At 34.4% G+C, this 12,205-nt stretch overlaps 1 protein-coding gene across 50 annotated transcripts in view; it reads right to left on the bottom strand.

Moving 5' to 3' along the window:
- The window catches only part of Ptprd (protein tyrosine phosphatase receptor type D), a 2,156,260-nt gene extending 2,144,104 nt beyond the window's left edge, over positions 1 to 12,156 (bottom strand). For 13 of the 50 annotated variants that reach the window (XM_048806980.1, XM_048806983.1, XM_048806971.1 and 10 more), the window contains exon 1: positions 11,806 to 12,154. The gene's annotated coding sequence lies outside the window, so the exon portion shown is untranslated. Of the gene's footprint in view, positions 1 to 11,805 lie in introns of all 50 variants that reach the window. The other 37 variants (XM_048806961.1, XM_048806966.1, XM_048806985.1 and 34 more) reach the window with 8 other exon arrangements.
- Positions 12,157 to 12,205: the final 49 nt, after the last annotated feature.

Here is a 12,205-nt window from a genome sequence, read left to right as displayed (position 1 = left end):
TTCTGCTGCCTTTCCTATCCTCTACTATCTCCCTCCCCTCCCCTCCCCTCCCCTCCCTCCCATCTTCTCTCTTCTACTCCATCTACTGTAATTCATTTCTCTTCTCATTTTTTTTTTTCCCCTTTCCCCTCACTTTCCTCTTATATGTAATATTGTATAACAATGAGGGTCTCCTTCCATTACCATGCAATTTCCCTTCTCTCTCCCTTTCCCTCTCCCTCTTGTCCTGTTTAATGGTGATCTTCTTCTCATGCTCTTCCTCCCTGCTCTGTTCTTAGTTGCCTTCCTTATATCAAAGAAGACATTTGGCATTTGTTTTTTAGGGATTGGCTGGCTTCACTTAGCATAATCTGCTCTAATGCCATCCATTTCCCTGCAAATGCCATGATTTTGTCATTTTTTAGTGCTGAGTAATACTCCATTGTGTATAAATGCCACATTTTTTTATCCATTCATCTATTGAAGGGCATCTAGGTTGGTTCCACAGTTTAGCACAAGAGTTAAAAACAAGAATCAACAAACAGGACTTACTCAAACTAAAAAGTTTTTTCTCAGCAAGAGAAACAATAAGAGAGGTAAATAGGGAGCCTACATCCTGGGAACAAATTTTTACTCCTCACACTTCAGATAGAGCCCTAATATCCAGAGTATACAAAGAACTCAAAAAATTAAACAATAAGAAAACAAATAACCCAATCAACAAATGGGCCAAGGACCCGAACAGACACTTCTCAGAGGAGGACATACAATCAATCAACAAGTACATGAAAAAATGCTCACCATTTCTAGCAGTCAGAGAAAAGCAAATCAAAACCACCCTAAGATACCATCTCTCTCCAGTAAGATTGGCAGCCATTCTGAAGTCAAACAACAACAAGTGCTGGCGAGGATGTGGGGAAAAGGGTACACTTGTACATTGCTGGTGGGACTGCAAATTGGTGCGGCCAATTTGGAAAGCAGTATGGAGATTCCTTGGAAAGCTGGGAATGAAACCACCGTTTGACCCAGCTATTCCCCTTCTAGGACTATTCCCTAAAGACCTTAAAAGAGAGTACTATAGGGATACTGCTACATCAATGTTCATAGCAGCACAATTCACAATAGCTAGACTGTATGAAACATCCTTGATATTTCTTTTGTCCTTTAAATATCTAGGCACCAAATTTCCACCCATATGCATGCACATGTCTCAGGTACTAGAAACCCAATGTTTGTTGAAGATCATTTTGAGGGGATACTGGGGATTCAACTCACGTATACTCAACCATTGATCCACATCCCCAGCCCTATTTTTAATTTTATTTAGAGACAGGGTCTCACTGAGTTGCTTAGCGCCTCGCTTTTGCTGAGGCTGGAGTTAAACTCGTGATCGTCCTATCTCAGGCTCCTGAGCTGCTGGGATTATAGGCATGCACCAATGTGCCTGGCTAACTGAAGATAATTTTTATTCAACTTTCTAAATTGATTAGTCTGAAGATAGTAGTTTAACTTTCCCATCCATATAATCTAAATATTAAGCTACAAATTATGTTGAAACTCATATTCTATTTTGAGGTCAAGTAAGAAACCATACTACGAACAGTGATCAACAAGAGAGAAGAAAATAAAAAATAGTTTGTTATTGCAATGAAGTAAAACCTACAAAAATTCAATCCAATGCAATACGGTGGTATAAATAGAATATATGGTAACAAAGCATAAGTAGTAAGCAGTTTACACAGTAATTATATTTAAAATTATATTTAAAACAACTCTTATAGAACCAGTAATTGGCTTTTCTCTTTGTACATATTTCTCTATTGCTTGTGACCAGCATTGTTTTATATATATATATATATATATATATATATATATATATATATATATATATATTGCATCAGCTAATAATGACAGTCACATTTCATTATCATGTGGGGAATGTGCATTAAAATACTCTGAAGTATAGTCATTAGCAGAGGGAACACTGTGACCCTAAACTTCACCCCATACTGCATCAGCAGTTCATTTTCCTTGCCTTTGTATTTCTATTCTGTCACCTCTCTTATGTAGGGTGAACTGACTCAAAAATCTTAGTTCTCAAATACTGGCTTTTGGTTGCCAGTCACTAAGGGCAACAAGGTGTTTAAGGAGCTAATGCAGCATAAAATCTGTGGCCACAGGGCTACAGAGAAATAAGTGGTGAGAACTACCTTCATCAATTTGGGCATGGACAAGAACCTGAGCTCAGGGAGCTTGGAAGGCCACCACAGAGAAAAGCAGAGAATACAATAGGTTCTATTCCTGCAGAATTAGAAATTCCAAAGGAAGTAAAGGAATATACTCAAAAACATTTACACCATATTTATCCACTCAAATTTTGGATATGGAATCTAGAGCTAGTTTGCCTTGGTGTGATTTACCTACTGTTTCTTTATCACCTTGAGCAGGATTTTTATAACATCTATCCTTCTGCTTTCATATATCTGATCATGTATTCATAACAACATGTATTTGCTTCATTTCAAAAAAATTGAATTATAAAAGTGCATCTGCATCCCCTGCTTTTTCTATTTTTGATATAAAGAATCTATATAATTGTGCCATTTCTCTTATGGACTTTGTTGTACATCTGGGAAAACATGGTACAATTCTTCGAAATTATTTTGTGTCACAACGTCAACATAACAATGTGGTTTAAAATGTGGGATCTGTAGGCAGAATGCCCAGGTGCTTAACTTGCTATGCTACCTTGGGCAAGTTATTTGGCCTCTGTATACTTTAGTTTCCTCATCTGTAAAATAAACATAATGATGATACCAAATTCTTGTGGAGAAAAATTAATTAATGCACATAAAGCACTTAAAATGATGATTGAATATATTAAGGAAGCAATAAATGTTAGCTATTATTAACTCCTTCTATCTGGAAACTTTTCTAGAAGTCATGAAAAGGTATTATGGGACCAAAAACAAAATTTCAAGAACCCAAGAAGAAAATAATTTTATAAATGATCCTGAAAGTCATTCATGATTGGAGGGGGAAGTTATAATTCCTTTCCTATGAAGTAGTGATGTACTATTCATGAAATGTGGACTATTATATGGATGAGAAAAACTAAAGAAGAAAGAAAATTGTATAATGTAGACAAGACTATAATCTATTCTCAAATCTTAACAACTACACTTTCATGGTCTCCTAAGACCAACAAAGTTATCTCTGTTTGTCTGAAGCACCTGGTTCCCACTAAGGTCAAAGAAAATGGTCAGTAAAGGGAACTTTGCACCAGAAATAGAAATCAGAAGAGATAGGACTGTTGAAAAATGAGAAAAGGAAGATGTCCAGGTTCAGCAAACATTCTTGGATGTTGCTTAAAATTCCTTGCTCTGAAGACAGCTAGCCATATCTTTATAGATGATAAAATTAGATCTCTTAAGGAGCACTGACATCTACTTTGAAAAACAATTAAGTATTGGTGTAGCTTAGGAAACATGTAATGTGTGTTATTAAATGCTGGCAGGTTTATAAAGTGGGAGGGGTGCCCCAGAGAATAGGAAGGATTTGAGCCACTGAAAAAATAAGAAAGGAAGGAATACCATCCTGTGGGGCACAGAAATCAGAGAACAAAGTACTAAATCCAGTCCTTGCAAGCACACAAATCTACCACAAGAAAGCTCTGTTGTTTCCCACCACACACATATAAATGATGAGGCTAAGCCATGCCTTGCAGAACTAACCACATGCGTTTCCGAAGATAAAACAAATGGAGAACACGTACAACACAGAATGAACACATCCATTCAGAGAATCAGCCACCAGACATCCTCATGCATTACAATTACAAGCAATGGTCCCTTGAAGTAAATACAATATTTAAATATTAATTACTAGTAATTAGGTGTACTGCACTATACAATGTGAAATAACAAATAATAGAAAAATATTTCCCCTATATTAGCACATAATGATTCAGCTTCAAACTTCAGAAATAGTAAAAAAAAAAAAAAAAAAAAAAAAAACACACACACACAAAAAAAAACTTTTGAGGGTGAAACAATCTATCATCTGGGCTCTGGTTTTCAACATACTTATTGAGCAGTTTTGGATGGATAATAATTTCAATGCATCTTTAATAAGGGCTTTTAGGTAGAATAAAAGGGAAATGAAACTCTTTCAAATTTAGTCAGAAATGTTTCTATTATGGCATTTGCCAGTAAATGGTTGATGTTGGAGAATATCATGCTAAGCGAAAGAAGCCAATCCCACAAAACCAAAGGCAGACTGTTTTCTCTAAATGGAGATGCTAATTCACAATAAGGCAGGAGGCACTAGGGAAGAATAGTGTTACCTTAGATTAGGTAGAGAGAAGTGATGGGAGGGGAGGGGGGTGGAAAGGATGTGAGGATAGGAAAGATAGTAGAATGAAATAGACATTATTACTGTATGTATTTATGTGACTGCATGACCAATATGATTCTGCAACATGTATACTCAGAAAAAATGAGAAATTATATCCCATCTATGTATGATATATCAAAGTGCAGAAATATATTTTACTGCCATGTATAACTAATTAAAACAAATAAAAAATTTTAAAAAAGAAATTAAGAAGTGAAATAAGAGTAATTTATTAACTTCAAAGATATTCAACAACCCCAGTATCATTCTAAAATTTAAATTGTCCTTTTTCCTTCCTTTTTGGCAGTTTGATCCAAAGTACATAGTATATGTCCTCTTATCACATGTCACTTGCGCACCTCAAAATGTACACAATTTCTTTCATTTTGCCTGCTCTCTCTCCTGAGAAAAAGAAAGCACTTCTGCTATGGTGCTTTCATGAGAGCTGAAAACAATCACATGAGTTTCAACTGTCACTTGTATTCTATGAAATTGGAAATACAGGGTTTAGTAGGTAGATTTTAAATGGCTACAGTAGTCTGGAGATTTATTATTATTTTCTATACCTTGTCAATATAAAGATAGAACCATGAATGTGTACTATGTTTTACTGCTTCTCTGGAATTCTGGAGAGTGGGACATGCTTGAGGAATTGACTCTGAAATAATCCATCCTCGAAGATGATGAAGGATGCCAACAAAACCCAGGGAAAGATAACAGAGTCTGCAACTGCTACATCAGCAACACGGATTGCTCTCAGCTTCTAGAGGAAATACTTCTGATGCAAGATGTAGTGAATGAGAGGGGAAAAAAGGTAAAGGAGGAAGTGTACCTAGAAATACTCCCATGATCTAAAGGAGAGACAATTTAGGGATATTCCATCTTCCCGATCAAATAAAAAAAATTCTCAATGATATGAAAACATATCATAAAATTTCATAAAACCATAGAATGGTCATAAATGGGATAGTTAAATAGTGTTAGAATATGAGTGTTTTACTCAGTACTCCTCGGCACCTACGAGACCCAATCAATATTCGGGGCCCAAATTATGTTTCTATGTGTCATAAATTCTATAGTCCTTACTAATGATTCTGACTTGACAACATATATAAGTTGAGAGATAAAAGAGGGGATAATTTCTAGTGTAAGGACAAAATGGAGCGATGGTATCTGAATTATTGTCCTGTCCGTGATTTTTGTGGCAAAATTTAAGAAAAATTTATACAGATTATTAAGTGGTAAAGCCTTTTTTTCTATAGTTCCAGGTGGATACATAGCAACAATGGCAAGAATTGGAAAAGTGGCACAATGAAGGCGTGAGCCAGACTTCCCTGTTAATCTAATGAACACTCAGTGCAAGGTTAGAAGACCAATCTCTGATTTTGAAAGACATCTGTGGGAAGAATTTAAATGAAAGAATATTAAATCTAGGGTGAAGTTAAAATTCTCTTCTTGCCCCTCTCCATCCTTCACACCATCTCTAAGTAGAATTTCTGACCTTGATTATCATGTGTCTGGATCACTATAACGGGACAATTTCCCAGGATTGTCAGCACAAGAGCTTTTCCTGCATCCTAAATAAAGATATTGGATACATGGCAAAGTCTACTTCAGGTTGAGAAACAGTAGTACCCCACTGCTCTCCTTTTTTGTTGTTGGTTTTGTACACTAAATTAACCTTTCCTGGAAGTGAAGGTGGATTATAGGTTTAGGTGATTTATGTGTATGTGTTTGTGTGTAGGTGGGTGGTGAAAAGAAATAAAGTTCTAGGCCTTTGTACTAACCTACCCATAATCATCAAAACAAAAAAGGAAATCGAACTATTCCTCTGACATAAATCCAAGGATGCATATGTGCATTTAGTAGTAAAAAGGAGGATGTGCACAAAGCACTCACGTGGATTTATTCTTTGTTCAAGTAGTTGCTGAAGGGTTCCCTTTTAATACAAACTATATACTAAAATGGAACTTCAGATAGTTTTTAACAACTATAATTCACAGAGTTTCCAATACAATGAATGCATTAGTAGACTTAAATATTTGCAAATGTAAAAATAATTATTTCAAAAGTTTACTAATTCTAACATTAATTATAATAGTTCTGTTGTTCCTTACAGAATAAATCAGTATCCCATAGGCAGTAAGTCATACAAGGCACCCCAATTTAAATTATATACATTTCATTTAAGCCATCATTAATCTCAAATTAGATATAAATATAACCAGCTATGAATTTGTTCTTTCCATTTTTTACCATATAATGTAAGTAAATGTATATTGGAATATAGAGATAAAATTTTCCATATTATCATTATTTTAATTTTTTAAAATATTTAACTATTACAATAAGGTATGGAGAAAATATATAAACTTACTACAGACAAGACCTCAGTAAAATGGTATATTGTTGAACTTCTATTCCTAAAATTTTGAGCACACCATTTTCACAAAGTTCCATCTTGAACTGATGTGTTGAACTATACATATCTTCATACAAGCATACATTTGAACCCACAAAATCAAAAGCAAATCAAGTCTCTATAATTAATTTATGACATCAGCTATATTTTGCAAGTTTAAAAATAAAGTAAAGCCTGCTGTTCCAGGCTCCAGTTATTTAAAGTACACATTTTATGGAGACATAGATCTACTTGCTATGATCCAAATACTTATATCACAGAAAGTAAAGGATTAGCTATATTGATTTTCCTAGAGGGGAAAAGAAGTTTCCAATTTCATCAATTATATAATATGAATTCTACTGAAGAATGAATTCTTCATCTTCTTTAAGAACAAGCATTTAAAATTAACATTGTATATTTTCAGTCTCTGTGTTCATTTTCCATAATTAGAAATTTGTCATTATAAATTTTTTAGAGGAAATACATTGTATCTTACATCATCAATGGTATTATTTTATTATGTATTAATGGCTATGTGAAGTATTGTCTATTTACTTGCCAAAGAAGAATCTTAGATACACTAGTATATAAAACCTCTCTATGTAAATGGGAAACTCATCTTTATCTTTTCATATTTGAAGTCTTCAATTTCCTCTATAAAGTGCAAGGGCTGAAGTAACTGTTTCTAATGCAATTGTGCACATTTGTGATATTGTGATAAATGTAATGTTGTAATATAACATGTAGAAATAAAAGGAACATAGGAGAACCAAAGAAAATAGTATTTACTTTTATTTTTACACTCTCATATCCTTCTGTTATTGAGTAGGCCATCAAAAATCTAAAAATACTTAGTCTTGTAATATTCTCTCAATGGCAGGAGTGAAGGGTGGTTTAGAGGAATTTTAATCCACCTCCCTTCTTCCATAATCTTCTGCCTCCTTCTCCAAAATCACTCAAAATAAGCATTCAATCCACTTAAGAATAGTGTCCAAGAACTGCTAAAAACAGTTTTAGGCCAATTTCTTTAGCCCTTCCTCAAACAAGATGCTTGCCACTAACTTCTATATGGATGTTCATAGTGGCACAGTATAATCTGACAATATGCTAAATGCTAATACCAATTATATTAGTGTTACATTAGTTTTTTTCATAAAATTTTGGAATTGGAAAGATCTCAAATTGCTAGGCCAATATCTTTATTTGACAGAAGAGGAAACCTAGTTATAGATAGTTGAATCGAGGTTAAATCCCTTGAGTCATACAGCCAATTGTAACAGTGAGAGGAAAACCCAAAATTCAAATCCCTGTATACATTATCACATAATTATTCAACTGCTGGGTACTGCTTCTTTTCTTTCTGATTTTTTTTAATATTTTGTTTTTCTTTTTCTTTTTTGATTCTTCACCCATTTTTCTTTCTTCAATAATTTTAAGAGAGTTTGAAAAGTGTGTTTCAAGTGCAGTTAATCTCCATATCATTTCCTTGTACCAATGGAAATTTAGTTATTATTTACTGATGCCAAAATGCTTTTGAAAGACCTAATAAAAATCTATTGAACTGACAGTTGTGAAGAAATTGCACTTAAAAAATAGGAGATAAAAAAACTGAAAAGACATTCGACTGTGCACAAAATCCTGTTCATCTCATTTTCACTGTAACTTTTAAATTAGCATTATCGAATACTGATAAGATATAGCATATCATTTGCAATGTCGAAGTTTATTAAGTTAATCATAGGTGTATGTCAACGAAATAATTACTGAAGCTAAAGTTTCTCCTCCAATAGAGGAATCTTACAGTAGCTATTGATGAATTAAGTATGAGATAGCTAAATAGACTGAGATATATAGAAATATTGACACATTCATTTAATTATGCAATTTTGAACATCCACATTTTCAGAAATTTCTAAAAAAAAGGAAGTAACTGGGTAAAATTCAAATAGGCAAGATGCATTTCAGGTCACCTGTTCTCAAATTACCATATAAAATGTGTCCATTCACCATCCTTTTCCATAATCTAGTTTTAGACATGTAGAGATATCAAAAGTTACATTGATGATACATTTCTAACTGCAAAGCAATCTACACCAATTGTAACCACAATGATTGCCACAAATGCTATTATCACTCCCTAAAATTTTAATATAGTGTCTAGCTTACTCTTTGATAATTAACAATAGTTTAACTTTCCATTACACTTAACCTCACTAAAGAGAAAAAAGTGTCATTTGTACTTATATCTGCATACGTTTGTCTCCATGCATCCCACTAGTATTATGTAGAAAAGATATACTGTTATTTCATGGAAGGAAAAAAAAGGTGATTTTTATTAATAGTCCAACCTTCCAATGATATATCTAATTAACATTGTTTTACTTTCTATATTAAGTCTAAGTAAACCATTATCATATCTAGAGCTCCATAAAAAGTAAGACCATGTGGTCCACAAAAATCATCTTAATGTTGCTATAGTTACAGAAGTAGACTTGTAAATTCTATGTTAATATTAAAGGAAAAGAAAAGTCTATTTGCCTTCACCAATTGCAACTCTAAGCAAATGCAGGTACACAGCACTTTATTAGTAAGAACTCCTTTAGTAAGCACACGTTACAGGAATTAATCATTCATTCCCTGCAGACTGCTTATGTATTTCATCGGGCCATTATCTGATCTGAATAACAAGAACAATTGCATAATAAAACACATTACTGCTGACACTAGCAACTTTCTTCTTTCAACTTTAAAGTTGCAACTCCTTCTGTATAACATGGAAAGCTAGTGGCCAAAATGCTAAAAATTTATTCACCCCATCAAGGTTTGACTTTTTTCTCTGTCATTATGGAAGACAATGATCAACTATCTGAGTAGACTTTACTAGAAACAGCTTTAATTCAGGCTATTTTCCTTACAATTATGACATAATTTTTACAGGGACAGAATGTGTGTCACCTTAGTTTAAATGTTAATTATAAATCCTTGCTTGCAGAAATTCAAACAGGATGAATAATTCTTCCTGTCTTTTCTACTGTGCAAAATATACCGTGTTATAAAATATATGTAATAGCATGTTGAACCACTCTTAAATTTGGCTACTTATTTACCATCTTCCCTTTATTTTTCAATATTTTTTTCAAATATCAGACATTGTATCAGAAATCCGAGGTCACAAATGAGTAGAGGTCATATGGTGTAATACACATTTCATCAACCAAGCACTTCATTTTAAATTATTTAAATTCATTTTTTAAACCAAAAATAGAAATGGCAGCTAAGAGAAGTAATACCTCTTTAAAACCCCATTTGGATAAGAAATAAAGTAATGTTGAAGAAATAATGACATATCTTTCCCAAATGATTTCTATCTATGATAACTTCATGTCAATAAATTCATCAACTGTCCTATTGCCATATCTCATCACTCTAAAAACTTATATCCCAAGATATTTAGAGCTTTCAACATTGAATAATCATAAATTGAAAAGGTCTTTCCATTTTTAACCATTATACAGTAGTTTACAATTTTTAAAGCCATTTTTTATAATTTTTAAAAGCAATGGCCAATAAATACTGCTGCTTTTATATGCTTACTTAAGATAATACACAGGTAAAAATCTTTTCACTGTACCATTATCAACAATTAACTATGAGAAAGCCCTTAGGTATCATTTAATAATAATATGCTTTTGTTATTAAACAAATTCTCTATGAGGTAAGTAGTTGTAATTTTAAGTCTGGTTTATAACTTTTGCATTGCTTTTATTAGAAAGAAATGTTTTATTCTGAGAAAAAAATGGAAAGTCAAAAGATAAAACAGATAAACTTTTTCTAATCATTACTACACACTAGTCAGTATAAGTGCTATTGTATCAAAGAACTTTAAATTTGTTAAAAATCTGTTCTGTTTTATCTCAATTGCAACACCTACTGTACCTACTGTATATGTAACAATGCAAGAAGAATTAGATTCAGAATCCATTTGGCAGTGATAAAGAGAAAAAAATGCTGAAATGTTATTGATTCTCTTCCTCTTGTGCAAAACAAACTGACTCAACTATATTTTTCCTGACATAACAGAAAGGTTTTATTTAGATATTACAAAATATTGGCAGATGTTAGACTACATATCTTTTTCTTTTTTCTTTTCTTTTTTTCTTTTTTAAGATACCATTAACCCTTCCATAGAGAAAGAAAGAGTGTCCTGCTTATTTTTTACAGAAATGCTGCAGCCACTGACATGGTGATGTTAGCCCCAAGAGGAATACTGCCTGCAAAAGTTTTTGATGCAGAGATATTCAGCCTTGGGAGACACCTTAAACCTGTCACTGGCTGCTGAGCCCCTGTCACAGTTTATAACCTGCTGTGTCAAAGTCAGAACCTTAGCTCCCGCCTTCTCCAAAGCATTTTTTCACATTCCCTCTCCAAATTAAGTTCATCCAAATTCTCCAACTAAGCTACTTCCAGGATTTCCTCCCCATATTATCTCCTTAGAGACACGCAGAAATCTCAGCAGGATTTTCATCTGGTCTTTCAAACCATCTTTATTAACTTTCCTTTGACCCATTTTCCCCCCTCCTGGCCAGGCTCTTTAGAACTAAAGCTAAAACAATCAACCAAGGGAAGAGGATAGAAGTTGAGGTGGATTAGGACTGAAGGTACAGGAGAAGTGAGCTAGTGGGATTTAGAATTCTCCAGCTTTCTCCAGGTATCAGTCCTTAAATCTTAGAACCAACCAAGGTTTTCACAAGCCAGGCTTCAATAGCCCTTGAACAATAAGCGTTTAAAAACCAGGTTCCTAATAAGCTGCCCATACAGAAGTCTTCAAGTCCTCTTCCTCAAACAAAAACAAACCAACAAACAAAAAATGCTTAGCAAACCACTTCTCAAATAGAAACTGTTGAAGTTATTATATAAGTCAAGTTCTTCCCTTGTCAAACGAACAAACTGTCCATACCACGGGGGAGAAAGCATTAGACCTATGTCTCACTTTATAGACAAGAAATAGAGAAGCACAGTTTACTTACTAAAGCAGCCGCTCCATTCCTCCTTGGAAACCCTGAGGAGTCTTCTCTTTTCTTTCCTGCCAGTCACATAGAGAATTGTCTTTCTATTCCACACAGGCCCAGGATAAACTGCAAAAGGGATAGCACATGCACAGCAGCCCGTCAGGGTTTGATGTAGTGGGGTGCTTGGGGTTCTGGTTGTTTCAAAAGTGGGATCTTCTTTTCCGGAGGGAGGGGGCGCAGGAACAAGAGAAAAGGGGCGCTCCGAAAGCTTGCTTGGGTCCTGCAAATTATTCTGAAGGCAAAGTACCTGCACTCTCGCCGGCGAGGCAGGCTGTCAGCGCCGCGCGCGAGGGGAGGAGGCTGAGGAGGAGGAGCGGGAGGGCTCGGCTGGGAGGGGAGCGCGGGTAGGGGAGGCCGG

The sequence above is a fragment of the Marmota marmota genome, unplaced genomic scaffold, assembly GCF_001458135.2.
Source record: "Marmota marmota marmota unplaced genomic scaffold, marMar, whole genome shotgun sequence".
NCBI classification, from domain to species: domain Eukaryota; kingdom Metazoa; phylum Chordata; class Mammalia; order Rodentia; family Sciuridae; genus Marmota; species Marmota marmota.
This window is presented reverse-complemented; position numbering and strand designations above follow the sequence as displayed.